The 23,259-nt window shown below is 38.4% G+C and overlaps 1 pseudogene; it reads left to right on the top strand.

Moving 5' to 3' along the window:
• The first annotated feature begins 4,709 nt into the window (after window positions 1-4,709).
• Window positions 4,710-23,259, top strand: part of LOC107136725 — a 107,747-nt pseudogene continuing 89,197 nt past the window's right edge.

Raw genomic sequence — 23,259 nt, forward strand, 5'->3', positions numbered from 1 at the left:
TAAAATAGTATAACTCACAAAGAAAAAAACAGTGCAACTCACCAAGTAAGCCCAGGAGTAACAGAATTGGAATCTACCCAGTAAATACTGTTGGTCTCTGAAACAATGGCACCAAGCCACTCGGCCTCCCAGCATGTTTTCTACTTCAAATAGCAAGACTTTTTAAAGCTATGCATCTCCTTCAATCTATTCATCCATCAGCAATAAAATTGCTTTGACAGGATTGATTTAATACTTGAGAGAGTCCCGAATTTGATGAATGCGTGACAGCTGCTTATTTTGGCCTCTTTTGCAAAGCTGTAGCTAGCATTGTTTGGAAAGCTCTAGATGAAAATTCTATTTCTTCCCTTTGTTTCATTTATCAGGGTACATGCAGGGTAACTGTTATAGAAAGCAGAAAATAAACCATTCTTGGAGCCCTTTTAGCACAGAGGTGGGTAATATTATTGGAAACAGGCATGCTGGTAAACCTGGTGCTCAGAGTAGAGCTCTTTGCAGACCATGGTACCTCTACATTAGCACTAAGGCCATTATCTCTAGACCCTTCTTAGTTTTCTTTGATTCCCTCCAAGTCAAGACAGACCTTCTATCTTATTTTTTCCAGCTACCATACCCACAATTTGGGGAAATCCTTCAAGGTGCAGCAAAGTTTGTGAGGTTTCATGAGTTGTCCAAGGTCACCCACCAACCCTTAAGTGATTGCTCTTCCCAATCTGCTCTTTCCCCAACCACTTTCTGAAATTTCCTCCAATCACAAACACTTAGGATGTTATGTTTTTCTTTTGTTTCTTTGCAGCAATTACAAAACTATTCTTTAGTTTTTGTGGCTTTATGTCAGTCATTAGGGGTTAAAAGTATTCCTTAGATTAAATGGCAGAAATTGAACACAGGCAATATGAACACACTCCACTCCAGGTAGACAGATGAAGGGTTTTTGCTGGCTGTATGAACAGTATAGTGAGCTTATGCTCCTTAGCTGAATGGGTACAGTTCAGCCTGCCCCATTAGCTTTCACTGGCTAAGAGCATACAATCAAATTTGCAATGAAAGAAAATGTACATTACATACTATAATAGATTGCCATATATATATATATACTTATAAATTCATATTTATTATATTTTTATTCACTTCTACAAATTTTAGGGAAATATACCAACTCAGAATGATGTAAAACACAATATGCTCAACTTTCTGGAAAATACTTCATATTCTTTAGGGTGTTTAATTATTCAGCTTCATCTCACAAACCTTTATTCCAAACTCAAGAGAAGTTTCAGAAGTTGCTTTTTGCTATATCAAAGCTCTTTCTTGCCTGATTACTCATCTGGAAACCTCTGGAAGTCAGTTCTCCACCACTGCTTTGGTTGTTGCAGGGGAGAGGTGGGTAGTTGCATCTATTACCCAGGCTCAGAAAGACAAGGTAGGATAGGAGCAGAGAAATGGACTTAATGGAAAGAGTTAGACCAAGAGAAGATGACAGGGGACACTACACAGCAGAAGGCAGGACACCATGCAAGATTCTCAGTCCTCATGATAAGGACTCTGAGATCAATTTGCAAGTATTGAATCAGATCTGAGTGAGAGCAATGAGAGAAGCAGCCCAGAAGGAATGGAGTTAAAGGAAACCAACTCTGGGAACCCTGGGGCTAGGAGAGGGAGAGATTATGCAGTAGAAAATTGTCATCACCTTCTCTCCAGATCTCTGAGCCAGAAATTTGTCTGTTGTAGTTGTACCTACGTAAGAGAGTATATTAGTTAGTTTTCCATTTCTGTGACAAAAGTAATGGAGATACTCATCTTAAAAACAGCTAAGGTTTATTTTGGCTCACAGTTTTGGAAGTTCCCATCCATGGTTGGTTGGCCCCACTTCTTTGGGCTGTGACAAGGAAATATATCATGGCAAGGAGCATGTGGCAGATCACACTGTTCATCTCACCAGAAGCAAAGGACAGGAATAGGATGGATTCCCACCTTCTCTTTTGAGGGCATATCCCAATGACCTAAAATCTCCCTCTGGGCCCCACCTCCTAATAGCACCAAGCTGGGGACCAAGCCTTTAACACATGGGACTTTGGGGGACCCTCAAAATGACAACTATATAGCAGAGTGAGGCTACCAAATAGAAGCTGAGCCCTTTAATAAGGAGCCCAGTAAATGTCAACACATGGTCAGGCAATATAGGCACATGGGAATAAACACTATAGATTCTCTTGCTGATTCTCTTCACTGGTCAGATGAAACAGGGGGAGGAGCTGCACTGACACAATCCATACAGACTGCCTCCCAAAACAGAGAACAGGGTGCACAAGTATAGAGTGAAGACTCAGGGGCAAAGTAACAATATCCAACAAAGCCAGAACCCCAGGATTGCTTGTAGAGAAAGGTACAGCAAAGGCAGAAGCCCAGAAGTAGTGCTTTGAACCACAAAGCCTGAATCTGAGTGTTAATTTTCTTCTTCTGAGAAGTGGGGGAGGGTCCTTAATATGTTCATTTATATTCTTTTCTTTCAGTTTTGCCCAAGTACTCGGGCTCAGTGGAAATCTCGGGCAGGAGGTAGCTCTGTGTTTATATAAAACTCAAAAGCATGTCTCTGCTAATAGTTGCAGTTTGTTCTCAGGGTATCTTTTAGCAGCTTAGGTCAGCATTTAATATTAAATCCAATTCAGAAACGTGAGCAAATTTAGACAGCTCAGGAAGATGGTGCCAACTCCCCTACCCCTTGGAAGCATGTTGGCCACATGAATTACAAGGAAGTTTTATTAAAAGAAAATCAAATACCATTAGCAGACATGTCTGTTCAAAGTTTCCAGGAGCTTTAACCAGCATAGACTCCACACGCACACACTCTGGACCAGAGCTGCTCTGTGGGGCAGGGTTGCTGACTCGACCAGGTATCAATAGCATTCGATATTTCCACCTTTATGCCCTTCCCAGTCACTCCTGAAGCCAGGAAACCTAGTCATTGTGGTCAAGGCCAAGACCGCAGCTACCTCCCTGGTCACTGAGAAGCTCTCTTCTCCTTACAGCTCCCCCAGGTTGTGATGCTTATTTGCTTGTTGGCTTGTTTGCTTAATTAGGCTCATTTAGCCTTTAGGCTGGGACAGAAGGTCAAACCACAGCAAGGAATAGTCCAGAGTCGCAGCATGAAGCACTCATCTAACTCTGTCCTCAGTTAAATTCTTTCTCTGCTAGGTACTAAGAGGTTGTAAAGGGTCTCAGTCTCAGTCTCCCTCTCAGTCTCTCTTTCTCTTTCTCTCTCTCTGAAATTTCAGACCTGATACTAATCATTTTATTTGGTATTTTCTTCCACTCTTCCTACCCACTGGGGACATCAGGAAACACAAGTTTTATGGGTATTTTGCCAGGATGGGGTGGTGTTGAAAGTGAATGCAATGGCGACAGCAATCATGCATCTGTGCATTTTGCCCACAGTTTGTCCAGATGCTACACAGCTTGACAGGCTCATAATTAGTTTAACCCAGAGAACCTGGGACCTTCCATAAGTGGTTTCATGAAGAATAATACAAATTATCACCATTATAATAAAGGCCACTATTTATTGAAACTAACTAGGTCTTGTAAATTAAATTGTATACCTTTGATATTTGTCCTTTAATCTCCAAAGCAGGATGCTGTATTATGTATTGTTATCGTCATTTTAAAAAATTAGCCTAAAATTTTTAAGTAATACCCTGAGATTAACAACTAGAAAGTTGCAATGACAGGATTTGAATTCAGATGCCCTGGACAAGATAATCCTAGAGCGCACAAGTCCTATGATCTCATTATGAGGAAAATCATACCTTCCACAGCCCCAGCTATAAGCGGGAACTAAGTCACCTTATTATGCAGAGGTACAGGAATATGCTTCTTTCCAATAATAACAATGCAAAAGGATGGGATTCATAACACCATGAGCATGAGAATTAAATATGTTAATAAACAAAACATGTAGGTCTGAGTTTTTACCTTGATGTACCTGTATATTTACATGCATATCTCGGATGCATTATTTTTCCTGAAATACTACATAGTGAACAAATTTACTCTTCCTAGCACTTCTGGAACTATTTAAAGTACAGGATAATTACTCTTTTTCATCTAGTCATTATAAAAATCATGATTTCAGGCATTTGTGTTTTAAAAGTTGCCAAATTGCTTTCCCTTAAGCACCATTTCCACTTTCCAATCTCAAACATATTCAACAGAGGATGTGACTGTCATCTATATGTTCCCTCCATAATGACATGACAGAATTTCCTAATTCCTAACACCCACTATAACAGATATTTGTAGGGGAGAAAACAATTCTTAGCCCATTACTAGGTTTATGGCTAAAGCATCTATAACACAAAGACAGATAACAAGAAAAGCACACAAATTCACTTGATAAATTTTATGTGACACAGGTGCCTTCATAGAGGCAGGAAATCTTGTGTATTTTAATGCTTCAATTTGAAGAGTGGACAGTCTTGGAGAAGTGACTGAACCAAGTGGGCAAAGCTAAGGAGAATAAACTGGGAAAGGGGACTTAGCAAGGCCTGTTTGTTCTGATTCTTCTATGGCTTGTGGGGATAAGGATATTTCTTTCCTCTAAGTACAAGGAGATAATTTTGGAATGAAGGTTTTTTGAGCTGCTTCAGGGGAGAAGGCAAAGGGAAGGTGAGAATGTTTTTCCTACTTCTGCTGTTTCCTGAAATGCCAAGATGCCATATTTGTGGGTAGCATTTCCTGAAACCTATCAGCTCTCAGGAAGTTACTCCCACCAGATGACCATAGGAGTCAACAAGAAGCTGTTCAGCTTCAACCAGCAGTACACCAGTAAGCCAGGCAATGAAAAAGCCTCCCTTCTCTGGGCCTGGGGTGCTAAGTCCAAAGTTCACAAACTAAATGTCCACAGGGAAGAGTAAGTGATGCAAATGAGTAAGGTGGTCAGGGAAGAAGCAATCAGGAGTTCGAGGCAAACTGTCAAACTCCTGCCTCCTAGAAGGAGCCAGCCACCTTCCATTGTAACCTGATTATTACCATGCAGGATTGTAGCAGGTGTTTCTAGTTCCTCTGATTTTTCTGGAGACCTCAAAAGCCCATATTTTGGTGTGAGTCTCTGAGCTTCCAAATGTCATAAACAATTTCAAATTATTTTTAAATTATGCAAGTCACATGTGACACGTCGCCTTTGACTACAGACCTGCAGGTATGACCTATAGACTGCCCATTTACAACCCCTGCCTAGCCTACAGCCAACATCCACTTCCTCTTTCCCATGGTAGATTATTCCTCCGTTTCTCTCTTCCTACAGTCTGTGCCTTCTTCTCTCGTTATGACTTAAATCATCCTCATTCCTTCAATCCAAACCCTCCCTCCCTACTTTAATGCTATCCATCCTCTTATCAAAATTCCATTATAATAATTATATAAAAAGATCCAACCTCCCAAATCAACAAAGCAATTTATGAAAAAAAAATCAAAGTGAGTAAAACTTTTAAACCTTATACCTAGTAAACTCCTTTGTCCCCTGTGGGCACTTTATAAGTATTAATATTTCAATGGCTTATATTTGAATTGAATATATTTTTTATTTCCATTTGACATCACTCCGTATATATACTGTCTTTTCTCTTTAAGATCTTGAAGTGAAGAATCCTGTCAGCTTTCCCTGCTCAACCATCCCACAGTCCTCAGGCCCCAGCTCCTCTCCACAACTATAAAACCACTCACACCTGGTTGACATAAAATAATGACTCTGCTTTAAAGGAAATAAGAAAATAGTGTACTGTTAGCCAAATATGAATGACCATGGACACAGATTTTAGTTACCCTGAGTGACATGTTCCACTATGAAAGAGGCTACATGAACATTTGTAGTTACAGAACAAAAGAAAAATCATAAATCAATACATTTACCAATTGCTTTGGTGGGAGCATCAGATAGGCAGACTTCAGACAAGTAGGTAAGCTCCAGTAGGTAAGACGCTATAGCATCTTAGCTTTGGGGTTGTTGGGGCTAGGCAGCTGCTAAGCCTAGCAATACATTCTGAGAAACTTATCTATTCATTAAAAGAGTGTTTTAGTCAGTTTTTTTTTTTTTTTTTACTACTGTGACTAAAAAGACCCAACCAGAACAATTTTAGGGGAGGAAAAGTTTATTTAAGGGCTCAGGGTTTCAGAGGTCTTGGTCCATAAAAGGCCGACTCCATTCCCCAGTGCTGGAGGTGAGGCAGAACATCATGACAGAAGAGTGTGGTGAAGGGAAAAAGCTCAGGTAATTATCAGAAAGCAGAGTCCGCTCATCAGATACAAATATATACCCCATAGTCACACGGGCAATGAACTACTTCCTCCAGCCACACCCCACCTACCTCCACTTACCACTCAGTTAATTCCATCATGGGATTAATCTGCTGATTAGATTAAGACTATCGCAATCCAATCATTTCTCCTCTGAATCTTCTTGCATTTTCTCACATGTGAACTTTGGGGGGATACCTCATATCCAAATCATAACAGTTAGGTTAAGGTAAATGGCTACTAAGAACTAAAGATAATTCTGGCTCTCAACTGACAATATTCCATCTCTCCACGATCACATGTCTAGTCCGTCTACAGGATCTTTAGTGTAGATGCAGCCTCTCCTGGGAACATAAATAGTTCACAGCTTCTAACCTCTCTTCTGAATAAGCAGGCAGGGCCTCCTGGTGACTGACCCTGTCTGAGGAACCAAGCTGTAACAGGAAGCTCTCTGAGGAATTTGGGTAGCTATTTATCCAGCATCTCAGAAACCAACTCTTCACTTACACAAAGGCATTGGCAGCCCTCTTTCCTCAGTTTGTCACAATTTTTAGTCATTTAATAAGACAAAGATGTTAAAAATAGATCCATCCTGCACCCAAGATAGAATTGCCCTGTAGACTCAGATTTACCAAAAAAAAAATACAATAAAAATAAAAACCAAAAACATCTTCACTGTTCACATTGGCTGAAACCTTGGCCCAAGTTTTCCGTTTTCCCCACAGAGGTGCAGGAGTCCATGCCCCAGAACAGTTTCCATCCCTTTCAGCCCACACTGAGGGATTCTACCTTGCTCCCACTGTCTTCCTCCAACCCTGGAGAGACCCACTTTACCAGTGAGTGAGACGTGAGAGAACTCCTTTAACACTTCCTCCAGTTATAAAGATTAAAATCCTACCCCACCCTCTGCTCCCTCTCAGCACTTCAATATTTACAGGCAACTCTAGAGACAGATAAAATCTACTGGGATGTCATGTGATTTCTGGGTCTGAGGACTTTGAGGCAAGTCCTTTCTCATGAAGGAATTTCACTTTCCTGGCCCAACAGAGACAGCCCAGAGGGCAAACTCCCATGTTGGGTATAATTCTTTAGTGAAATGTTTAGAAAAGTCCTGACAATACAGCAGCAATTTCCATGCAAATTCCTGCCTGCAGGGGAAATACAATTGGCCCAACCATCTCCTACTGCCAGGTGTGCCCCTTCCCACTCCAGTGGGGTGTGAAAATGGAACTCAGAACCCAAGAAAGAGAACTATCTATTTGTTCAGCTTTTCTACTTCAAAACAGGTATTTGTTCCCCACACTACTGTCAATGGTAAGGACTGCATGGAAATGAGAAGTTGTGATCTCCTTCTCCCTGGTGGGACTAGAGATCATAGGCAGAATTTTTTCGAGGGGAAAAACGCCAAAACATGCATGTTTTGTGGAACAAAAAAGGATAGTTGATAATGTGGGTTATAAAGAAAAAATAAGGATAATTCACTGAACATGGTTATTTCCAAGTGATCACAGAATTTCAATCCACATGACCCAAGGCTACCCAGTTCAGTGGTGAACACAGTGGTTAAAGAGTTCAGGATCAGGAGATTGTTCTGGACTCTGCCCCTCAATTCATTAATTCAAAATGAATTGGGGTAAGTTGCAACAGAAATGATAGAGTTAAACGAGCTCAGGGGTCTTCAAACTGGGGCAGTGACATGTGCCATGGGGCAGGAAGTATTTTGGGAAATCACCCATCAACTCTTCAACTCCAGTATGTCCTCTTTCCCTGAAAGTAATCTGACTAAGATGGTGCCACAAGGACTTTCTTTTTCTCCAATTGTCCTTTTCCTACTTTGCAAAAGAAAAGCAGACCACCACAGTCTTCACCCACCCCAAACTTACTCAGATTCATTATTTAGAGCATGTGAAAAATTCCATGGCTTCCTACTGAGGAATAGGACTTGCAGGAAAAAAACAAGGGAACATCAGAAAGAAATAATGAAGGCAGACCTCTGAGCCAGCTGTCTTTCCTACTTCCTTCCCTCTCTCTCTTGTTCCCTTCCTTCATTTCTTAGAAGTAAAAATCAGAAGCAAGAAGGTTCCAAAGGGTTGCATATTAAAACATTCATTTGAATTAAAAAATGAAGTAATATTTTTTTTTTCTGACAGAAAGGAAATCCAAATTGGCAGAATGACTTCACAATAAGGACTAGCTTTGCCAATTAATTTATATGATGGACACTATCCATAAATTTAATGAGCTAAATCTGGAACTCCAAAGTTTAGATGGAAATATATTTTAATCATGGATAGGATATTCAGTCCATCATCTAATATATACTTGGAAACTATTTAAATTTGTGATAAAAAAAAGTTTAGATGTCAACTGAAAGAACCTTTCAAATTTATTTTATGAGTACATGAGCATAAAAATGTGAAAACTATAGTCTAGTTCATCCTTTCCAGGTCAAACTGCCTGTGAAATTTTTTAGTCTCTTTTATTTCTTATTCTCTCTACAACCAGTCCTACCCCTCCTCCCCTACCTTGCCCTACTGCATCCTCAAACACAGTAGTTGAGAGGACCCACAGTTCCTAGTATGCAGTGCATCGTTTCAAGCTCTCCAGAATAAAACATGCCTGAGAGACCCAGAAAAGTAGCTGGAAAAGTTATGGATGCCAGGCAGAGCACCTCCCAGACATCTTGACTATCTTACAGATGGGGGGACTAGAATAATCAGCTTGAATATATCAACTGTTTCAGAAAAAAAAAATTATAAACTGGTTTTCCTCCCAGTTTCCCCAATGGACAAATTGAATATTTCCTATCCATACATAAAAAATAGATGTGCTATTCAAAGTTAGACAGAATGACAGTCTTTTTTTAACTTTCTTTTTTAATATACTCCACTGATGCAGTTATCTTTTTTGTTCAAAATAACCACCCTGGATGGGAAAATGAGGAAGGAAAAATACATATATGTAGAGATAAAGATATAGAGAAGTTTCCTTTCTTTTTTCTTGATTTATAGAAGACCACAGTGATATCACTACCAATAAGCCTCAGAAAAAAAGATAAACCCCTCAGTGGCTCTGAGCAGCCACACTACCCATCTGGTTCTTGCTCTAGACAAAATTTTTGTGTATGGCCCCTTTCATCATCTGGTAAAATCTATGGACTCTTCAAAATACACAAAACAAATGACTAGGATTGCAAAGGGGCTAATTATCTTGACAGTTTGTTATAAAAATATTTTCAGAGCAAATCTGTGGTACAGTAATACATGTGCTTTTTATTAACATATTAAAATAGCAATGGCAGTAGCAAGAGCACTCTCATAATTTTAAAGCAGTGATTAGTAAAAATGATAGTTTCAAATATCTATAGCCACTGAAATGTGATATGAAAATATCTAAGCTTTGCTGATGAATTTACATACACTGATGATAGTACTGGAGCTTCTTGAATTTTTACATAATAAGAGGAAATGTGAAATTTTAGTTAGAGTTCCATGTAAGTGAAGACTTGAGGGTTTGGGGGGGGTTGGGTTTTGGAGGGGGTGCTTTTTTTTTTTTATTCTTCTCCAAATTCATGGATACCCTGCTCTAGACAAACTGAGATGCAGACAAGATGTTGAAGGGCTGTCCACCTTTCTCTTTAGCCCCTCTTTACTCTTCTGGTTGGCCCTTCTTCCCAAAGCATTTGTTATACAGGAGTTTTGACTATCAGATGTGCTGGCTTATGAGGAATAACCACCATTCATTGTCAGCTATTTTGCACTCATTTTTGGTACATCTATGACAAACCCCTAAGGTATTTTATGAATGAAGCAAGGAAAGCTCACAGATGTCAAGTAACTTGCCCAGGGCAACAAAGTGAAAGAACTGGAGTTTAAACTCAGCTCTTCGTGGCTTAAAGTTTATTCTCATTTCTATCCCACTATACTGCTGCCTCTGGCATGAAGAAATTTTGCATGTTAAATAGAAGTTTCTTAAAACCAAATACAATCATCTCCTGGGTGTTGAGAGCCACAGTTTAGTCGGAATGACGCCTGGCATTTTGCTAGAGGGAATGGTTGAAAGGTGACCCTGCTCCGCTGCCTTGGGCGCCTGCTACTTTGGAGTTCTCGTTGAGGTCTCACGGGGGTTCCGGGAGAATTGACACACGGAGCCGGTGGAGGGAGTGTATTCCCGGGAAGTGTGTGTAGAGTGCCGGTGAGAGTTCGGGAATAAAGAGTTGCTGTTTGAACCTACAAGGCTTTGTGGCGGCTCGGTTATTTGTGCCCAGCCAGACTGCGGCACCTGGGGGATTGGTTCCTGAACCCTCTGCACATAGTAAACCAAGGATGCTCAAGTCCCTTATATAAGATGGCACAGTATCTGCACAAAACCTATGCACAGCCACCTGTCTGCTTTAAATCATCTCTAAAGTACTTAAAATATGAACACAGTGTAAATAGTTGTTATACTCTATTATTTAGGGAATAATGACAAGGAATGTTCAGTAAATCAATTTTCTTTTTGAATATTCTCCACAACTGGATCTCCAATTTGTGTTTTGTTTTTGCCTCCCCAGCTTCCCTCCTTTTCTTGTTCTCTAAACAGTGTCCCATCTCTGGCCTTTACTCATGGCCTAATGTGCTGGACTTCTCACTGCTTAATAGCCTGGTCACTTACTCTCTGCCTGAGTTCCAGCAAAGGAACTGGAATGGATCCACTGTTTCACAAACTAAGTTTGCAAGTTAAGCGGTGATGTGTTCCCACTGAACTATAGATTCCAGAGAAAAGGAGCCCAAGTTTGCCATGTCTAAACTGTACTCCTCAGTGGAAGTGCATGGTGATTGTTTAGTTGAATTAAGACAGCACTGCTCCATGAACTTCCTTTGTATCTCTTCGAAGCATCCAAGGCATTTCTCTGCCAGTAAAGGACACTCGATATTTCTAGCAAGTTGATTTTCCAGGCCATAAACCTTCTGGACAGCACTGTATTCACTAATCATGAAAACAATGCACATATTTATTTTTTCCCTCTATCTTTCTCTTCTACCAAGTTTCTTGCTATTTTAAAGCAGAACTAGTAAGTATTGTACCAAATGCAACCACTGGATGACAGACCTCATCAGGATTTTTTATGAAATTTATCAAATTCAAATATGTGGTATTCTATTAAATGCATTAGAAGATTTAAAAAATGGCAATAGATTATAACATCTTTTATACTAAAACACTATTTTTTAAAAAATCAGCACTAATCTCTAAGAGTTCTCCAATCTTCCTTATTAGTATTAATTTTAAGAAGCATTTTTCAACAAATATTTATTAAGCATCTACTATGAGCTCTTTACTATTCTATGTGTAAGGAACAGAGAAGAGATGAATGCATTCACCTAACTAAAATACAACATGATAAGTACTAAGCGGCAGTATAAATTTAGCTCTAGGAAGGAACAGAGAAGTAATGTGTCTATGTAGCATTTCATGTTTTTTAAATTGTTTTCAAACATAGTAGCTCTTAAGTCCACATTTTCTTCCCTATGTGGTACATAGGGCAGGTATTATTACCAAACATTATTGAGGCTGAAAAACTTGCCCAAATTCTGACAGCAAGTCAGGAGGAGACCTAAAGCTGGAGTCCAAACCACAGTACTTATGTGTCTAACTTCATAATCCATTTCTGGTCTGGCAGACTACTTTCCCATGTAGCCAGCATCATTCAATAAAACTGCATCAATATATTCTGAACTCCCACAGTTCCTCTTTTGAGAAGGAGCCCTTTGAGATCTCTCCCCAGAATTCTACATGCAAATATTCTACCAGGTCAGTGACTGGAATAATAAACCATGAATCTCATCCTTGGGGGTTCTACTAATCTGTTGCTATGGAACAAATTATTCTGAAACCCAAAAGTTTGAAACCACAACCATTTTATTAGATTTCATGATTGATGTCTGTTGGGAATCTGGGCTGGGCTCAGCTAGATAATTCATCTATTCCACATGATATTGATGGTGGTCACTATGCTGTATGCAGCTAACAGATGGCTTCAGTCACATGCCTGACAGTTGCTAAGGGAAGGAAGGTGGCTAAATTGAGCCAGGACTGTCAACCCAACCATGTATATAGGACACTTAAACATGACAGTTCTGGAGCAGTTGAACTTCTTATCTGCAATCTCAGGGCTCAAGAGTGACAAAGCAGAAGCTGCAAGGACTTATGACCTAACCTCAGTGATATGGTATAACTTCCATGATACTCTTTAGCCAAAACAAGCCTGCCCAGATTCAAGAGGAAACACAGACCACAACTCTCCATGAGAAAAATCATGTTTTAAAACAGTCATGTATGGGTTTCTTATTATTAACTCGTGATACACCTTCTTCACCAAAGGTGGCCAAAAAGAGTTCCCTCTATTCTGAACCCATCCAATTCCTCTTCTTCTAAAGTCAGCCAAGTTTGCCAACCCTCTTCTGCCTGTTCTGCACATCCTAGAAATGCCCCTATAGTGTTGTTCTGGATGTTCAATTCCTGTATCAGGACCTTACCATACAGGGTTCTCAGTCTTTGCCTATGGCTGTATGAGGTACACACTAAGGGGAAGCTGGTTGTTTGGTGCCAAGAGTAGCCTCTCTCCATTATTGCCATTTTAGCATTTTGCAGACCCAGGGGCACTCTACTACTTCCTCATTGCGTGTTAGTTCTGCACTAATGTCTATCAACTTGAAATTGAGCTCTCAGAGTAGGGTATTGCCCTGTCTGAATATACTGTTTTTGTTTCCAATAGTACACTTGAGACTGAATGGATATGAATATAGGCTTTAGAGTCAGAAAGATCCAGATTATCTAGTCCAAGCTACTTAATATCTCTAAATTTTGGTATCCTAGTCATGAAACAGAGACAAATACATATACTTCATAAAGTTGTTGAGAGAACTAAAGGTGACTATGTAGACAATGCAATTGTCATATTGCATGGCACTTAGAAAATACCCACTAAGTGGTAGAGGTAGTGGGAGCACTTCTAATAGTAATGAGGAGGGTCAACTATATCTAACTGATAAAGGACTGTGATGGTATAAATTACTCAGGAAAATGCAAATGGATTTCTACAAGTCCAGTTCTCTCTGTATAGAAACATAAACTGAAGTTAAAACGTATATATGCATATGAGTATACACATATCTGAGAAAAGCATTCATATGCAGTGGTTAGGTTCAGCTGATCGCAGAGAACAGAAAATAATGAAAATGTCCCTAGAGCACCATAAAGAAACCCTTCAATATTTAAGTTGGCTGGACTAACTCCAAAGACTGAAAGACACTCTACCTATCACTAGCGCAGCTTCGAAAATATAGTTCTTGGCTCCAGTAAAAAATCCGCAGTTCAATGAATGTGATCAGCACAAGTACAAAGAGAATAAATCTTAAAGATACTGAACTAAGTTATTTCCCAACACAAGAACACAAGAGATGAGACGGTCTCGATTAGTCGATGCCCAAGCTAGTATTTCATCTTGGACTAGCTGATGTGAAGGTTAATGCTGTTGACTCCCTCTTTGAATCTTCTTTGGAGAAAAGCAATATTCTGTTTTGAATTGGCAACACCCTCCCCATAGTTAAGATCTGTCAATATTTCTTCATCTGGGAGATTCTTAAGGCCTAATGTTTTACTGGTCCTGACGGGAAGTAACCTACATCACAATCCACACGCAATTCACTTCACTTACACAGTTTGGCCATTCTAATAAGTAAGAATCCTCTCAACAGAGACTATATTTACTTTCCATTCGTCTACAGCTATGCAGAGAAAAGAGGGTGGAGAATAGGGTTAGGAGAATAGGTTAGAAGCTCTAGAAAAAAATTTTTTTTTCAACAGCAAAGGATTAGAGGAAAGATTGTAAACTCCTAAATTTGATGTAAGTACAGTATAGTAATTTCCTAGGGCTGCTATAAGAAAGTACCGCAGGCTTAGAGATTTATTATCACAGTTATGAAGGCTAGAACTACAAAAGCAAAATGTTGGCAGGATTGGTCCCTGGTAAGGGCTGTGAGAGAGAACCTGCTCCATGTGTCTCTCTTGGCTTCTGGAGGTGCCGCACGTTCCTTAATTTATGATAGCAAAGCTTCCATTTCTGTCTCCATTTTCACCTCCAGTCTTTGACTCCATCTTCACCTGACTGTGTACTCCCCAAGTGTTTTTGCAACATCTTCCCTCCATACATGTCTGTCTCTGTGTCCAAATTTCATTTTAATATAATGTTACTAGTCATATTGACCTACCCTAATGACCTCATTTTAATTCAATTACCTCTGTAAATGTGCTATTTCAAAAAAAAAAAAAGGTCCTGTTCTAAGACACTGGACAATAGGACTTCAACAAATCTTCTTGTGGGACACAATTCAACCTATAACATACAGTACTCCAAGTTTTGGGGGAAACAGAGCAAGGAAATGGCACCATTGTATTACAGCAGCTCTACGCCCAGGAAAAAAAACAAACAAATAATACAAAAGATTCCCATTCTAGTCTTCCATCTTTCCATTGTTTAGTGTCCTTTTCTGCAAGCTATCATTAATACCATTTCACCATCAGTCTCTGTAATTCAAAGCACAAGGAACAGGTTGGGAACTATTATCCTAGGTCTGTTCTGAGACGTCTAGTTTCCAAGTAGGTTCATTAGTTAGGAAAAATTCCCCTGAATCTTCTATTATTTTTTTTTAGTACGAGACTTTGGAATAACTTGCTGCTAACTCCTCTAGATCAGATTTTGCTGAGAATAATAGATATGTATAGTAATTATTAAATGGAAATGAATTAGTTGTAAGTAGATTTAAACAAATTTTTCCAAACATTGGAAAACCAAACATATCTTTCTCAGAGGAATGTTTTTTCCTCTCTTCACCTCTGGCCTCCAGCTTCTTTGACCCAATACCATTCAGGTGGGATTTAAAAAAACCTACAGTATTTATGATGTCTGGAGGCCATAAATATTGTCTCTGCCAGGGACTGGGCTTCTGGAAATAAACTTTCAGATTCTCTTAAGTACACTTTATGGAAGAACACTAGGAATCTGAGGCATCCTTTAACAACTGCTCATGTTTTAAGCTCTTGGACCTACTAAAGGACTCAATGGAAATTACTATATTAGAAATGAGAAACAAGAGACTAATTAATAGAAACCATATTTGAAAACAGTTTTGATTAATTATGTAGGATTTTAGGATTGTATTTCACAGCAGAAGCAATAACATGAAAAATAAAGACAACATAAGAAAGACATAGGCTAATCTTTGTAACTACATCTTCCCCCTAGATTGAGTGCTAAGTTGTACATAGTCCAAAGTCAGAAGAGGAAGCATGGTCCATGAAACATGTTAAAAAAGAAAAGAAAAATGGACAGTTGCCATAACTTATAAGTGAGAGTTACAGAATTATAACTAATTTTTACAAATTTAAAAATGAAATGCCAGGATCAAAGGACCATTTAGTTTTTCCTGAGTAATTAAGATTACAGAAAATCAAGTTGTAGAAGGTACATTTGCAACAATGGCAGCCCCAGACTCAAGGTCAATGAGTGGATTCACTGATCTTTCAAAGGAGTTGACAAAGTAAAAGAAATAAATGAATCATCTCCCCCAAATGTCACCTATTAATTCCACAGATAAGTCATCTAGCTTAATGACCGATTGCTGCTTATGCTGTAGGGTACTGACTTCAGTTATTTTTCTTTCAAATGAAATTGGAGCTTTACCATACATACATTTTGTGACATCTGAAAACATTATAGGCCATAACTAGAATAGTTGTGGTGCATAATCTCAAAACTAGGCCAGCCCTATTGTTTCTCCGATATATGAACCTGGAGCCAGGAAGATTGCTTAGAGCTGACCCTCCTTTGTCCCATATATGGCATTTAGGGTTCAACACACTGATGCAGCTTGAGAGTGCTACCTCTATCCAGATCAACTGTATCTGGCTAGGATTCCCACCAGACAATTGAGAAATGACTGCAATAGGTGTAGATGTGAATCCACGCTCATTCTATCTCTGCCAACATGAAGCACCACACCACCTCTTCATGTTCCCATTTAATATGGATTCGTTGCTGTTCTTTATGCTCCACTGCTCTCTTTCCTCATTTTTAATGGCTTTATGTTTCTGCATTTCTCCCCTTACAACAAAGCTACAAACCAAACAAACACCACATCTTAGCTGGACTAAATACTTAAATACGTTTGTCGCTTCATCTGGCCTCGGTGCACTCTACTGAAAACAGCTTGTGTCGCTGATTTTGAAACATCTTTATGGTCAGTAAAGAGATCAAGCATTACCTCCTGTGATGGTAAGACCAAATAGCCAGTTCCAGTAACATCCCTGGATATGAGTCATAGGTCTGATCAGTTGGTTTATAATAAATCTTCCCCATATATACCTTGATAAAAATAGACATTTCATGATTTTTTTATTTAAAGCTTTTTACCATTACTTTTCATTCATTTTAGTTGTCAAATTTTACAAACTTATAATTGTCCTAATTTACTCTGGATACAGGTGACCTCGTAATCCTTTAAAGAGCTACCTGTAAATATAGTTACTTGGCCCCAATTTTACACACACACACACACACACACACACACACAGAGGTCATGCTTGAAATGTCTTTTCTTGTCTTTTTTCATTAAATTGCAAAAGGTTTCATGCAGGTCAGCATAGCCAGTGCCTCCTTACTTTCATTTCTGTAACAATCTTCTTTATTATTAATAACATTGATGACAATAAAAATAGTAATAATGCCTGCATGCCTTCCCAAGAGCACAAAGGTCTTGGCCCTGAGTACCAGCATTCACTAAAATATATAGCATATGCTAGGTATCATTTGTTTTAACTTCTTGAATGTCTTAACCAATTTTTCTTAGCTTACTTTGTAAGTTCCTAACAATTCTCAGTCACTAAAGGCAAGAGAGTAGAAACAAACACGGAAATAATTAAAATTCCCTTCTCTCTTCTTTGTCCTTTTAATAGAACAGCCTTACATTTTCAGTCTTTCAAGCCTTGCATCTATACCACACATCCATTAATATCAGATAGACACTAAAGAAACATTTTAGCTTTCTTACCAAGAAAAAAATGAAGATCAGAATATATTTTTTTAAAGAGAGAGAGAATTTTTAATATTTATTTTTTTAGTTTTCGGCGAACACAACATCTTAGTTTGTATGTGGTGCTGAGGATCAAACCTGGGCCGCACGCATGCCAGGCAAGCGGCTACCGCTTGAGCCACATCCCCAGCCCAAGATCAGAATATATGAAGAACTTTCTTCCTAACCATGGAGGTACCTAGTTAGCCATGACTCATCTAGAAGTGAGCTATGTCTCTAAGGAAAAGATGAACTTCAGGACCACAACCTGGTCTTTTTTCACTGAGAATAATTAAAGCTTTCTTTTCCTGTACTAAATCAGCCTTTTGAAAATATGACATATTCTGAGTCATCTGGTAGAGCCTTCACTATCAATAAAATAGGTTTTGATTTGTTGATTTCTCTCTCAGCACCATACTTTCTGATCCAGAGGTAGCCATAAGGTGAACGGGTCAAGAGGTTGTTTAGCTCAAGTCCTTCTGAAACACAGAAAATTTTTTTTAAAAATTTAAACTTCCTTTTAACCTAGGTTTGATTTTTATTCATTTCAATTTACTAAATATTTACGGTACTCCCATAATCCTAGACAAAGTTCACTTAAAAACATGAGGCAAAGCCTAAGTTCTAAGCTTCACTGGGGAGTATAACCCCATATCAGTGTGAGTGGTGGAAAAGAAAACTGTTGCAAGGTACTGTGTTACCAATTTAGCCAAAAGACATGGTCACCTGGGATAGCCTGTACAGAAATCCTTCTTGTAGAATAGCCCATCAGAGGACAGAATAAAGAAACTACCTACCAGCTACCTCCCATGTAATATGTCCTGGAGCCAAAGTTAGTTGTCATGTTGGCATTTAGAGTGGAAGAGGAACAGAACTCTAGAGAGATAGGCAAAGGCCAGAGAATCTAAGGTGTCACACCGGAAGTGCTGGATAGAATTATCATGTCCCCTACAGTCATGTATAAACTAATTAGTACAAATTAAAATTTTTAAAAAATTGTCATGTCCAACAAACTATCTTATATACTACTTCCTCATCAAATATGACTATCAAAATGATAATTTACATATGATTAAATGTGTTCTATCTATATTTGCAAATCACAACTAAGAAAACATCTTCTGATCACTAATTTTTTTGAAGACATATGTAATAGTAGATGGTTTTTTAAGAGATTGTTTTCATCTATGAATTTCATCTAATTTTCAAAACAATAACCACTAATCAAAGAAGAAACAATTTGATCTCCTCCTGGAGAACTTTTTCTTGCTGAAGCCCCTCAAGACTATCAGAATTAAATAAATATTAAACAACATCTTATAAGGGCACACTGAAAACCATGCAGGCTGTCACGGTGGCCACCTGACAGGAAGGTACTTAGGAGTGACTTCCCCAACAGAGGGCTCAGAGTAGCATGTCCAGTGTGGAGGGAGGAGAAAGGAGAAACTTAGGAAGAATAAATCTCTCCCTTCATTACTATGTAAATAAATTATTTGTATGCAAATAACATGAGCAGTACTGCAACTGTAGTCATAAAATTTACAAAGAAATTTTTTAAAAACTTCTGCCTTAAGAAAGCTTTTTTATTATTTTACCAAATTTTCCACTGAATTATTATGCCAAAATAACTCTGCATCTGATGTAATCTGAGCCATCTGGCGTATTTTGGACATATTTTCATTGTAATTACAACACTTCAGCTCAGTTTAATTTCTTTCTGTTCAGGGGGTGTCTAAATATCTTTAAGGACAGACGATTCTACCATGCATAAGTGTTTTGACAAATTTGGGAATTCGTTTTGGCTCATAATGTCTGATATTAAAGCAGTCAGTTATTTGAAAGTCAGCGAACACAACCTATTGCATTACACACCAAGCCTTACATACCAGGAACTATCATTTCCAGATGATTATAATGTTAATCCCTTGTTTTCAGTTTGTCCAAAATTCCTAAAAGAACAACAGAAAAAACAAAACAGAAACAAAAACAAAACCCTCTTTTCTCTACATTTAACCATTCTCTATGAGGACAAGAAGAATATAGAGTGTGTTCAGGCCCCCCAGAATAGTACCAAAAGACCCTATCTTGTTATAGGATTTGTCCACACAAATGATGTCTTAACCCTGTACTAATTTGGAGGGGCTGCCATAATAAAGTGACACAGACTAGGTAGCTTCAGCAATAGTAGTCTACTATCTGTAGTTCTCAAGACTGGAAGTCCAAAAGCAAGGCACCAATGGCTAAGTTCCTTTCTGACTTGTCTAAAGGAAGGGTCTGCTCCAGGCCACTCTCTCTTTGGCTTGAAGATGCCCATCTTCACATTCATGTGGCATTCCCCTTGGATAAATGTCTCTGTGTTCAAAATTTCCCTTTTTGTGTTTTATATCTGTCATATTGAATTAGAATCCACCCTAACGATTTCATTTTAACTCAATTACTTCAGGAAAGACCCTATCTACAAATTAGTTCACATTCTGAGGCACTTAGGAATAGGACTTTAACTAGATATAAATGGGGAGAGGCGGTACAATGCAACCCATACTACTCCCTATCACTCATGTATTTTGTTAACATATTGTGCCATAGGTGGGTTCCTTTGGGGTAATGGTAGACATTTGAAATGTAGGGTCCAATATTGCACTGCCTGGGTTCAAACTTCAGATCTGCCCCTGACTGGCTATGAGAGCTCAAATAAGTCACTCAGCCTCTCTAAATTCCATTTTTTCCTCTGTAAAACGGGAATAACAGTAGTTCCTACCCCATAGGGTCGCTGTGAGGACTAAAAAGCCAATCCATGCAAAATACTGAGCCAAGTGTCTGGCACAGAGTAAGCATTCCTAGAATGTTAGTTATTATTCATATGAATTATTATTAATCCAATATGACTGATCTAAACTAAAAAGTAAAGCTTTCAAACACAGTGGTTGGAGAAAACACCTTACCTTTCCTCTCCAACCATCTTATAGCTCCTATGCATAAAGCTTCCTTTAAGATGAACATGGGGGCTAGGGTGTAGCTCAGTGGTCGAGCACTTGTCTAGCATGCACAAGACCCTGGATTTGATCCTCAGCACCACACACCAAAAAAATTAACATGAATTCCTAAGCTGTCAGGAGTGGCTTGACCCTGAATCACAATGATTGATCCCTGATCCCCATTTTACTCTACCTTTTAATGCCACTAGATTCTTAAGAGGCATAGCTAAGGTCAGTATGGACCAAATGTCATACTTTGTGTAAGGATCCCCTATTCTGTGACATGCACAGACAGCTTCCTTCTCACAAAATCTGCTTTTGCATATCATAGAAAGTCAGAAATGTATTCCACATTTCCCACTTTTTTAAGCAGTTCATATTTTCTCTTTTATTCAGCCAAAATTAGGTTACCAATTTGGTAGGGGGGCTGTTGTTGAATTTTTTTTCCCTAAACTTTCCCTTACAAATTCATTGATATTCATGAAGGAGCTTACATATTAAATTTACATAAGCATGGGATAAGAGGAACTCTGCTCCCAAGATTCTAGTCTTATGTTAGGAGACTCCTAGACTTTCTATAAATACCTGTTTTTCATTGTTTTGTTTTCATGTTTGGTTTTTCTCCAACCTTCTCATGAGGCCAGGAACAAAAACAGATTTATGCTGTGGGAAGGGACTCTGACAACACCAAGAAGCCCCCTCTAATGGTGCATCTCAGAAAAGGGTGACCAGTTCTCAGCCTGACCTGCACAGATGTTTCCTGGAAGAAAGTCTGAAAGTTCATTAAAGTATCCAAGAGCTACATTATAACTTATTTTTTTATGGGCCCCTTCCTTCATTAAAATGAAAATAAAACTAAAGCTTTCAACTACCTTGGTATAAAGATTAAGATAATAATGTTATATATTAAAACACTTTCTTTGACCTAAAAGTTTACTTTTATCTGATTTTAAGAGAAATTAAGGCCTGGAATCGTGGTGCACCTGTAATCCCAGCAGCTCGGTAGGCTGAGGCAGGAGGACTGCAAGTTCAAAACCAGCCTCAGCAAAAGTAAGGAGGCCCTAAGCAACTCAGTGAGATCCTGTATCTAAATAAAATACAAAATAGGGTTGGGAATGTGGTTCAGTGATTGAGTGCCCTGAGTTCAAACCCCAGCACCCTCCAAATAAAAGAGAAAGAGAGAGGGGGGGGAGAGAGAGAGAGAGAGAGAGAATTCCAGGGTTGGGAATGTAGATCATTGGTAAACCACTTGAACCCACAAGGCCCTGGGTTCAATCCCCAGCATCACAAAAGAAAAAAAATCATGGGCCTCAAGAATTATAAGCCTGAGGCACTGTGTCTACTATGCATTATAGATATTGACCCTGAAGCAAATGAAATAATGTACAGTATTTGATATAATGCAAACTTTCTTAGACTCCTAAGATTCCTAGTTGCCAATAACCATGACCAACTAATTACAAGGCTAAAAGACACATTTGACTTTTATAACCCTCTGTTACTGGCCACAATCTAAATTCCTATGAGACAAATAATAATAGTAAGAAGAAGAAGAAGATACAGGCCTATCATGGCCCAAGATTTTTGCATATAGTTAGAGCAAGAATGACACAAACTCTTAACATATATCCATTACATAATGCATATCACATATTAAAGCCATCATTTTGCTCTCTCTGAAACTCATTTTACATGTATAAACATATAACAGAGCATTTGCTGATTTTTAAAGTGTTCCTTTCACAAATCAAAATCACTGATAAAGGAACAAAGGAAATTAATATTTACTGAAAGCACACAAATATTGGGCACTGTCCTGAGTGCCTCTGTATGTATATATGTGTGTGTATATATATAAATATATATATATATATTATATTTATATATATACACACACATATATACATACATACATACCAGGGAGACCAAGATTATTACTTCCACTTTTATATATAAGGGAACTGAAGCTAAAAAAGGTTGAGCATCTTGTCTAAGATAACATAATTCATAATGGTGGAACTAGAATTCAAATGTGGGTCCTTTTGATTTCAAAGTCAATGCTTTTCCTACTACATCAAATAGACCAATAATACAGAGTTGTCCTATTCAATATTTTTAGATAAAAAGATTTGGAGTGACTTTTTTTAAAAAAAAGGCTAGTTATCAGGCAAAGTCATACATATTTAATATAATCATAAACTTGCTGAACTAGAAGCTATATTAGAAGATATTCCTACTTCAACTCTTTCATGTTCTAGAAGAAATCACAAAAGAGTTTGGTAACATTCCCAAGATCACATAGAGAACACAGTACCCATGACTATTGCCTCTTGCTAAAACAAAAAAGGAAAAAATATCTATATGTATAAAACTTTTTAAGAAATGTACAGGAGAGAGGAATAGAGACTTATTCTGACCCACTTTTCATGGTTCAGACTGCTTCTAAATACCTACATCATATGCCCAAAAAGAAGACAAAGAACAGTTAGTGAAGAGTCCTGGTGGTAGTAGGCTGGGTGAGAGGAGCCACCCTAAAAGAGATGCGTACTTCAGGTACAACAGATTATAAAAATTGGAAAGAACAAAACATCAAAGACTTCAATCCTCCAGCTAAAGAATGTACAGGTTTTTGTGACCCAGCCACATCCACAGCCACACCCAGTTCCATTCACAATAGCTAAACTATGGAACCAACTTAGATGCTCTTCAATAGATGAATGGAGAAAGAAAATGTGGTACATATACCACATTTACATATTTACATATTCCACATATACACAATGGAATATTACTCAGACTTAAAGAAAAATGATAGGACATTATCAAGCAAGGGTAAAAAACAATATACAGAATGGGAAAAAACATTTATAAATTTGATA

The sequence above is a fragment of the Marmota marmota genome, unplaced genomic scaffold (genome assembly GCF_001458135.2).
Source record: "Marmota marmota marmota unplaced genomic scaffold, marMar, whole genome shotgun sequence".
NCBI classification, from domain to species: domain Eukaryota; kingdom Metazoa; phylum Chordata; class Mammalia; order Rodentia; family Sciuridae; genus Marmota; species Marmota marmota.